The 10806-nt window shown below is 30.4% G+C and overlaps 1 long non-coding RNA gene across 1 annotated transcript; it reads left to right on the top strand.

The window, feature by feature from the left end:
- The first annotated feature begins 4895 nt into the window (after positions 1 to 4895).
- Positions 4896 to 6585, top strand: LOC111642267. The gene is made up of 3 exons (XR_002759533.1): positions 4896 to 5055; positions 5848 to 5931; positions 6011 to 6585. It is a non-coding gene; the product is annotated as an uncharacterized LOC111642267 (long non-coding RNA).
- Positions 6586 to 10806: the final 4221 nt, after the last annotated feature.

Genomic DNA, 10806 nt, shown 5'->3' with positions numbered 1-10806 from the left:
AACATCGATACAATTACAATTTAAAAATTGCGCCCTCTACTGTACCGTGAACTAACTCGTGTGAACTCCGTGCATCTTCTTTGTTCATCGTAACAGATAAACGTGTGTCCCATTTTATCTCAGGTATGTATATGTTTTCTTCTTCATTTATGACGTTAGAAATATCGCCAATATATTTTGATTTGTAGATAATATACGATTGGCTGTTAGTTTCTTAAGAAAATATGATTGGTTGGTATTTTATATAAATTACTTTTTAAAGAGAGAGTTAGTTTTATATTTAAGCTACAATCATAGGAATGTACGGTTTTGTGGTTACTTACGGCGATTATAAAAATTATACCGCTTCTCGTTTATGCAAATTTCTCAATGTTTTTGTATATAGATTTACTATTTCTTATTTTTCTATTTCATTTTGTTACGCTTTATTTGTGTCATGTATAAACCATACGCTAAATAAATAAATCCGAATGTCTGTATTTCTGCAGCGAAAAATTTTTCGTTCGATGTTCCCGATAATTTTCCATTTATCCTGCGCTATTTTAAAGTCAAAGACATTTGGAAAGGCGAAGGAAAATATGGTTTTATAATTGTTGACGAGGATGGAGGAATTAATTAACGATATATGTAATGGATTATACAGTTCGTTCGAACGATGTGCAGAAAACATGAGAGAAATATATTTAGAAAATGATAAGAAAACTTTATTAACGTTCAAAGAGATAAGTCCAGGAATGAAATATAAATTTTCTAAATTTCCTAAGGTTGACAAGTTTGATTAAATTAATATGTATTTCAAACTGTTATAACCCCAGGTTTATCTAAAATAATAAAATTAATTTTATATAATACTAATACTAAACACGAAACATTAAAACAATACTTAATATTCTCTTTTGCACGATTCCAGTACAGATTCTCATCGTTTTCGTAAAGCCAAGCGAATGCTACCCGCTCTTTATTTTATGAGAATAGGTACCGGATTTTCCTCTGATGGTGGTAAGTAATTTTTATTTTAATAATAATCATAATACCAAACTTAATTTAGATTATAATTTTTTTTATAAACTAATTGTAGAATTTGGTTTTGATTTCGAGAAAAAAGGTAAGAAAAGAGGTCCTAAACCAAAATCCAGTGAGGCTGGTGAAAGCAAAACGATGAAATTCGATTTGGATCTAACAGCTGATAAAAGTAAGCAGATAATCCCAGATTTTAAGGTTAAAATTAGTCAAATCGAAACAATAGAAATTCAGGAGTTTCAGACAAATTCCTACGTCTGTCACAAAATCCAAGGGATGGTATCAACCTAATAAGTATATCAACGTGAAAGATTTTAACAACTGTAAACGAGCATTCGACGCAATTGGACAGCATTTGGAGGAATATATTAAATTTTAATTATGTTTGAAAAAGAAGTTCTACATTTAATAGTATGTTTTTTATCGTATAAGTATATAGAAAAATTTATTGTGTGGTGATATTTTATTGTATAGCACTTTTTTAGTTACGATTTAAAAGTATATGGTTTAATGATTTTATCGTATAACGTATACTTTAAATTTATGGTTTTTATAAACAAAATATATGGTTTTTCACATTCGTATTAAGAAAAAAAGCCTTCAAATGGTATGTTAGAACTTAGAGCAGTAATTTCGTGGGTTAGTCTTACTATTTTCGAGAATTCATATTATTCCTGTAAATTTAGAAAAATTTACATTTACTTTAGATCATTTTAAATTTATAGATAATTATCAATTTTTAAATGATTTGCTAACTAATTTAACAGAAAATTTAAAAAATGAAAATTATAATTTTCCTATTTTTAATCAATTTTTCTGTAATAACGAAAATAAAAATTTATTTAAAAGAAAAGCAATTTTTCCTTATTCTTATTTTAAAAATGAGATGTTTACCATCAAAAAAGTATTTTTATAATGAATTATTGGGAGAAAACATTAGCGATGATGATTACAAGCATGTGAAATTAATTTGGAAAAAATTTCNCTATTCCTCAATTTAAAAAAATCACATAACACGTTATCATCAATAAAAATAATAATAATAATGAAATTATAATTTATTTGAGAGTAGAATAACGAATTTCCATGTGTTATTCAGGAAGACGAATCTTTTATGTGTTACTTTTAATTTAAAAATGAACTTATTTCGAATATACGTTCAGGGTAAGCTATAAAAGACATAAAATATTCGACATTTATAAAATCATTTAAGAAAATTCTTTTTATATTTTAAACTTCAGATATATTCGTAGTTAAACTCTTAGAAAAACTTTTTATTGGAATTAAACATTAAACACACAATTAAGCCTACTATAAAGTCGCATTTAAAAAAACAGTTCGATTTCATTAATTAATAGTCTCCGTTCTAAAGTAATTACATTGTTATAAATACAGTTTATTGCTATTTAGTTAAATGAAACAATCCGCGTGTAAAACTACTTTTCAAGAGTAGTTCTGCGCTGCCACGGTTCTTACCTCGAAGAATATTCTTCCAAGTATCTGTCCGCCATGTTATAATGTAAACGATGCCCTCTTGTGAAATAGTAAATGAATCTATGAAGTGGAAAATAAATANTTGCTCGGGCAAAAAGTAACGATAGAGAAGATTAAGATTATTATATTATAGCCAATCTTATCCGTTTTCACAGAATGCAAGAATTAGGTCTCCCTGTTTCCAGACTAATTAGAAAATTTTTAGATGGGTTTAAAAATATGTTCGATTTCCTGAAAAAACGCAAAATACCGCATCTGCGCCTGTAAACTTGCACGTCGCTTTCTCTTAACACTTCCATTGTTAACACTTCCCCGAGGGGGGAGTGTTAAGAAGGGAGAAAAATCCCTTCTTAAGCCAAGATTCCACTAGCGTAAAAACCTTCGCCGTAAAAACTTTTAATTACGTGACCTATTTGCGTTTGCCTCTGGATTGCGGTGGAGGTCTGGCTAGCGAAGTTTTTACGGCGACGGTACTATCGAAGTTATAAAGACAATGATTATATTCTACAAGTTTTTTCTGTACTATAATTACAAATGTAGTAAAAATAATATCTTTACTTTCATATACAGTATTAACTTTTATTATCGTATTATTAATATAATATACAGCACTTAATAAGCTTAGCTTTTTTCATTATATACTCCTCTAAATTGAAGGATTTTCCTTTGGCCGTCCGTATCGCGTGATTTAGGCATCCATTATTATAATCGGGATACTTCTTGTCGTAGATACACGAATACTTTCGGATGTTTTCGATAAATCTTTCCAGATCTATTCTAGAGCAGTGGCATACCGTAGTGGGGGCGGCAGGGGCGGCCCGCCCCGGGCGGCACTTTTTAGGGGGCGACAAAATTACCTTTTAGAGGGCGGCAAAATTTCACAATAAATGATAATAATATCTTGTAAAAATTTGAAACTTCCTAATCTATACTTGCATCGCTCCTACGATAGTTCTATCGTCCGGACAATCCGGGAATCGACTCGCCGTCCGGGTGAACTAGTAATTTTTTCATATACACCACTAATATCCAATAGAACTATTTTAAACAGGTCGCTGCACTACCACCGAATTTTTCATTGCTTGTTATGTGACAAAACTGAATTTTGGTCTTTTAAATTGAAATACCTAAATAAGGGGGCAAAATTTTCCTCCGCCCCAGGCGGCTGACACCCACGGTACGCCACTGTTCTAGAGTACCCACGAGGGAACGTACACAAAAGCTCGTTTTCCACCATTTTCGCACCGCGTCACAATGACCTAGATTTAACTGACTTCTGATTGGTGGATGGTACCGTTTTACGGTCGTATTCGCGTCCAAAGTTGAACACAGCTCAACTCGCTTTTACGCTGGTTTTATGACTTGCTCAAGCGTAAAATATCAGGGTCACGTGATTAAAAGTTTTTATTGCGAGGGCTTTTTATGCCGTTTTTACGGTAGTGGAGTCTCGGCCTTAGTGTACATTCTCTTGACGTACCCCTATTAAAACGCAATTAAAAACGCAAAAAACCGCATCTAAAATAGTATAATAAAAGCGGAGTTCTTTACGGGAAGACTTAATCCTGTCTCTCTCCCCTGCAGCGGGGAATTTCGAAAAATCCCTTCTTAAAAAGACTGTTATACACGGTAAGGAAATCCTTTGAGGATTAACCGTGATTTTTTTTTCTATCTATCCATTTTTAAATAAAAATAATTCTTTATACGTTTGGAGATATTTTAATAAGTTTTGTAAATTACTATGTTCGATCCAGCCAGTTATATCCGAGTTTTTTTCGTCTGTTAAACACATCCTTTGAGGATTTCCTTACCGTGTATACCAGCCTTTAGTGTACTTTCTCGTGACGTACCTTAACCGTGTACCAAATTTCAACCTTTAACTCCTAACCGTTTAGACTCTGCGCTTATTATTATTATCATTATCAACCCATCTCGATTATATGCTGGTATATAGATTCTTTACGTTCGGATTATTTTTCTTCTTTCATTTTTGTTATTTCTGTTCTTTCCAGATGCAGAACACTTTTCAGGATATCAGAAAATTTGCCGGATGTGCAATGTATGTAAATTTAATGTTTATCTCTCGTTATAATAAACGTAACTTTTTCTTTGTTCTGTTAGATTTTGAATTTCATGAAAATATTCGGAAAAGTCTCGTTGAGTCTTTCAACAGGACGATTTTTGTTCATCAATAAAAAATCCCTTTAATTAAAGGTTTCATTATTTATCAAATTAGGTTATACAATCGAATTCTTTTCTGTAAGTGTTATCGAGCATCGGTAAATCATAATTTCTTTTTCAGATAGCAAAAACATTACATTAGTAGTACAGTATAGTATAGAGATGCAGTTTGCAGTATAAATTTAATTTGTATAGGAATTTAATGTAAAGCATTAATACATATTGAATTATAAAAAAATAAACATCGATACAATTACAATTTAAAAATTGCGCCCTCTACTGTACCGTGAACTAACTCGTGTGAACTCCGTGCATCTTCTTTGTTCATCGTAACAGATAAACGTGTGTCCCATTTTATCTCAGGTATGTATATGTTTTCTTCTTCATTTATGACGTTAGAAATATCGCCAATATATTTTGATTTGTAGATAATATACGATTGGCTGTTAGTTTCTTAAGAAAATATGATTGGTTGGTATTTTATATAAATTACTTTTTAAAGAGAGAGTTAGTTTTATATTTAAGCTACAATCATAGGAATGTACGGTTTTGTGGTTACTTACGGCGATTATAAAAATTATACCGCTTCTCGTTTATGCAAATTTCTCAATGTTTTTGTATATAGATTTACTATTTCTTATTTTTCTATTTCATTTTGTTACGCTTTATTTGTGTCATGTATAAACCATACGCTAAATAAATAAATCCGAATGTCTGTATTTCTGCAGCGAAAAATTTTTCGTTCGATGTTCCCGATAATTTTCCATTTATCCTGCGCTATTTTAAAGTCAAAGACATTTGGAAAGGCGAAGGAAAATATGGTTTTATAATTGTTGACGAGGATGGAGGAATTAATTAACGATATATGTAATGGATTATACAGTTCGTTCGAACGATGTGCAGAAAACATGAGAGAAATATATTTAGAAAATGATAAGAAAACTTTATTAACGTTCAAAGAGATAAGTCCAGGAATGAAATATAAATTTTCTAAATTTCCTAAGGTTGACAAGTTTGATTAAATTAATATGTATTTCAAACTGTTATAACCTCAGGTTTATCTAAAATAATAAAATTAATTTTATATAATACTAATACTAAACACGAAACATTAAAACAATACTTAATATTCTCTTTTGCACGATTCCAGTACAGATTCTCATCGTTTTCGTAAAGCCAAGCGAATGCTACCCGCTCTTTATTTTATGAGAATAGGTACCGGATTTTCCTCTGATGGTGGTAAGTAATTTTTATTTTAATAATAATCATAATACCAAACTTAATTTAGATTATAATTTTTTTTATAAACTAATTGTAGAATTTGGTTTTGATTTCGAGAAAAAAGGTAAGAAAAGAGGTCCTAAACCAAAATCCAGTGAGGCTGGTGAAAGCAAAACGATGAAATTCGATTTGGATCTAACAGCTGATAAAAGTAAGCAGATAATCCCAGATTTTAAGGTTAAAATTAGTCAAATCGAAACAATAGAAATTCAGGAGTTTCAGACAAATTCCTACGTCTGTCACAAAATCCAAGGGATGGTATCAACCTAATAAGTATATCAACGTGAAAGATTTTAACAACTGTAAACGAGCATTCGACGCAATTGGACAGCATTTGGAGGAATATATTAAATTTTAATTATGTTTGAAAAAGAAGTTCTACATTTAATAGTATGTTTTTTATCGTATAAGTATATAGAAAAATTTATTGTGTGGTGATATTTTATTGTATAGCACTTTTTTAGTTACGATTTAAAAGTATATGGTTTAATGATTTTATCGTATAACGTATACTTTAAATTTATGGTTTTTATAAACAAAATATATGGTTTTTCACATTCGTATTAAGAAAAAAAGCCTTCAAATGGTATGTTAGAACTTAGAGCAGTAATTTCGTGGGTTAGTCTTACTATTTTCGAGAATTCATATTATTCCTGTAAATTTAGAAAAATTTACATTTACTTTAGATCATTTTAAATTTATAGATAATTATCAATTTTTAAATGATTTGCTAACTAATTTAACAGAAAATTTAAAAAATGAAAATTATAATTTTCCTATTTTTAATCAATTTTTCTGTAATAACGAAAATAAAAATTTATTTAAAAGAAAAGCAATTTTTCCTTATTCTTATTTTAAAAATGAGATGTTTACCATCAAAAAGTATTTTTATAATGAATTATTGGGAGAAAACATTAGCGATGATGATTACAAGCATGTGAAATTAATTTGGAAAAAATTTCGTTGTAAAATTTTTAAAGATTATTTAAAATTATATCAATACTTAGACACGTTATTATTAGCTCTGATATATTCCAAAATTTTAGAAAATTAAGTTTCAGACTTAACCTGGAATTGCGGATTAAAAATGACAAAAATTCGGTTGGAATTATTTAAAGATATTAATGTGTATTTATTTATTGAAAGAAGGGTTCAAGGGGAGATAACACTCTAACAGGAAAAAGATTCGCAAAAGCAAATAACCCTCTAATCCCAAAAACATATGATAAAAATTAACCTCAATTATATTGTTTCCATAGATGCTAATAATCTCTATGGATTTGTGATGAGTTCTTGTTTACCTGTAAATAATTTCAGATGGTTATTCCGAGATGAGATAAATGCTTTAGACATTCGTAATATCCGTGATAGGAATAATATAGGTTATATTTTAGAAGTCGATATAAAATATCCACCAAATGTTCGTGATAGGCATAATGATCTATCTACCATTAGCTCCTGAACATATTAATATTTCCATGATTTATTATCAAAAATTGATATTAACTAAATCAAACTTAAAATATAAGGATAATAAGAAATTAATTCCTACTTTTTTTGATAAACAAAAGTATGTAATTCATTATAGAAATTTGAGGTTTTATTTAGAAGAGGGTTTATTAACTAAAATTCGAGTGCTCGCATTTAACAAAGAGCCTTGCTTAAAAAAGATGTAGTTTTTAATAAAAAAAAATAAAGGCAGGAATCGACGAATGATTTTGATAAATGTTTTTTTAAATTAATGAATAACGGCTTCTTTGGTAAAACCTGTCAATGTCTGCAAACGTTTAAATTTAAAAACCGCCATGACCGAAAATCAATGTCAAAAATATTTATCTCAACCATCTGTCGAAAATTTCCAAATTATAAATGATGATCTCATGATTTTTAAAATGAAAAAAATTAACTTATGTTTAGATAAACCAATTTATATAGGTTTTTGTGTGTCAGAATTAAGTAAATTACATATGTATCAAACATTTTATAAAATATTTAAAAATAAATATGGTGAATTTGTTATACACGGATAACTGATTCGCTAACACTTCAAATTTATACGAATAATTTATATGATGACTTTAAATCATTTCCAGATATTTTCGATTTCTGCAACTATCCGAACACTCATAAATTATATAATGTAACAAACAAAAATAAACTAGGCTATTTTAAAGATGAAATGTCATTAAAACCAATAATAGAAGTTTGTTCATTAAAATCAAAAATGTATTCTTATATTTTCGATAATCAAAATAAAAAAAACAGCTAAAGGAATTAAAAAATCCCGGGCTAAAGGAATTAAAAAATAAACGGCGGGAATCCCGGGAAAGAAACCGTAATTGAGAGACCACACCGGAAGTACTGCACTCAGACTCTAGGATTAATAACAAATAACCATTTAATAATTTCAGAAAAAAGGTTACAGGATACTTATCATAATGTTAGATTAACCGACCTAATTAACGAGTGGTCGCGAGAGAGAGAGTTTATATGAGGTTCGCGTGGCGATAAATACCTTTTGTAGCCGATGTTCTGTTTAGAATCGTCGGTAAAGTGTTGAGTATCCAATAGTTCGTATTTAAAGGCTTTAGTAGTAAAATGTTCAAGGGCGAGTTGATGAGTAGATGGGATATCCCATCGGGTAGGTTTGTGCACTAACACAATAAAAATTGGAGAAAGTTAGGTGCTGACTTTATGTGGGGGCCGAGGGGGAGAAATAAAAAAACTCGATGAACGATAATATGTGATATATATCGTCATCGTCTCCCTTGACGTTTGAACTGCCGAGCGGTAACAATCAACGACATGTGGAAGCAGTTGAGTCAGAGATAGATGCTTCGTTTACAAACAACACAACCGTCTATTAAACACGAAAGAAGCTTACAAGATTTTCGCGATCTTGGAAGTCCTGCGGCGGCTGCGCCTCTGGGTCTTCCTCTCCTTTCCAAGATACTCCCATTTTGAAGGAGTGTCCCTTGTTCGTGAATGAACCATTCCATCACGTCTCGATGGCTCCGGGACGATGCGGTCGACTTCCGTTGATGGAAAGATGTCGATCCGAGGTCGGGAGATGGAGACGAAGATGGGTGCGAGACACACACAGATCCGTCACATGGAACTTTCGGGAGAAGAAGCCGTCGCGTCCTCGAATTTCCGGGGTTTTATCCTTTTTCTCTCAGATTCCCCTTTCCGATTGGTCTCNATATAAGGATAATAAGAAATTAATTCCTACTTTTTTTGATAAACAAAAGTATGTAATTCATTATAGAAATTTGAGGTTTTATTTAGAAGAGGGTTTATTAACTAAAATTCGAGTGCTCGCATTTAACAAAGAGCCTTGCTTAAAAAAGATGTAGTTTTTAATAAAAAAAAATAAAGGCAGGAATCGACGAATGATTTTGATAAATGTTTTTTTAAATTAATGAATAACGGCTTCTTTGGTAAAACCTGTCAATGTCTGCAAACGTTTAAATTTAAAAACCGCCATGACCGAAAATCAATGTCAAAAATATTTATCTCAACCATCTGTCGAAAATTTCCAAATTATAAATGATGATCTCATGATTTTTAAAATGAAAAAAATTAACTTATGTTTAGATAAACCAATTTATATAGGTTTTTGTGTGTCAGAATTAAGTAAATTACATATGTATCAAACATTTTATAAAATATTTAAAAATAAATATGGTGAATTTGTTATACACGGATAACTGATTCGCTAACACTTCAAATTTATACAAATAATTTATATGATGACTTTAAATCATTTCCAGATATTTTCGATTTCTGCAACTATCCGAACACTCATAAATTATATAATGTAACAAACAAAAATAAACTAGGCTATTTTAAAGATGAAATGTCATTAAAACCAATAATAGAAGTTTGTTCATTAAAATCAAAAATGTATTCTTATATTTTCGATAATCAAAATAAAAAAAACAGCTAAAGGAATTAAAAAATCGGTTTTAAAAACTTTCAACCACGAAAAATATAACGAAGTTTTATTTAATACAGAACTGTTAAGACATCAACAATATGGGATTAAAAGTAAAAATCATGTGACAACATATCTTCAGAATAAAATATCACTCTCACCGTTTTATGATAAAAAATTTATTTCTGATAATGGCATAGATGTGATATCGTTTGGACATTATAATTTTTACGTTTAAATTCTCCCAGATTCTCTGATATCATCCCCCTCTTCAGTATGGTTACATATTATTGTACAAGAGGAAACGAAATTCAAAAACTTGTTTAATTCATGCTGTTTCGATAAAACATATATTTGTTTAAAACAAGCCGTGAATAAAGCTGGATTATTTAAATTACCGGAAAATAAGGAATACTATTGTAAATTTTTTATAGACTACTAACTAACCAGATAACAATATCACTGTGACTGAGGATCGGCAGTGCCTTGTCAGGACTGACATCACCGTGTCTCGTTGACACGGAAGCGGATTCGACGTAGATCACACGAGCGGCCGCGTGCGCAGGCGATCGGATTCGGGATGGAGACGGATTGAGAGTAGGGTTTCTCATTTCCCGGGAAATTTGCCTCCAGCGGGATTACGGGAAAAATAATTTCTTTTCCTGGGAAATTCCGGGATGAGATAGTAAAATAGAATTTTATATGAATAAAAAAGATCATACAGAAATATCATATATTTGAATAATTTAATTTATTTTCTAGTAAGTAACTAAAGGTGTAGGGCCAATCTCACCCATACGGACACGTTAGGCTCAATTAATTTATGTTCTCCTACATTATAAGATGAAAGTAAAATAAAGCGTTTCATTGGGAGTTTTAATGATTACGAAAAAAAA

This window comes from Centruroides sculpturatus, unplaced genomic scaffold (genome assembly GCF_000671375.1).
Source record: "Centruroides sculpturatus isolate CEXI.00-Female unplaced genomic scaffold, Cexi_2.0 scaffold1698, whole genome shotgun sequence".
Taxonomy (NCBI): Eukaryota; Metazoa; Arthropoda; class Arachnida; order Scorpiones; family Buthidae; genus Centruroides; species Centruroides sculpturatus.
The sequence above is the reverse complement of the archived record's forward strand: the minus strand, read 5'-3'. Positions and strand labels throughout refer to the sequence as shown.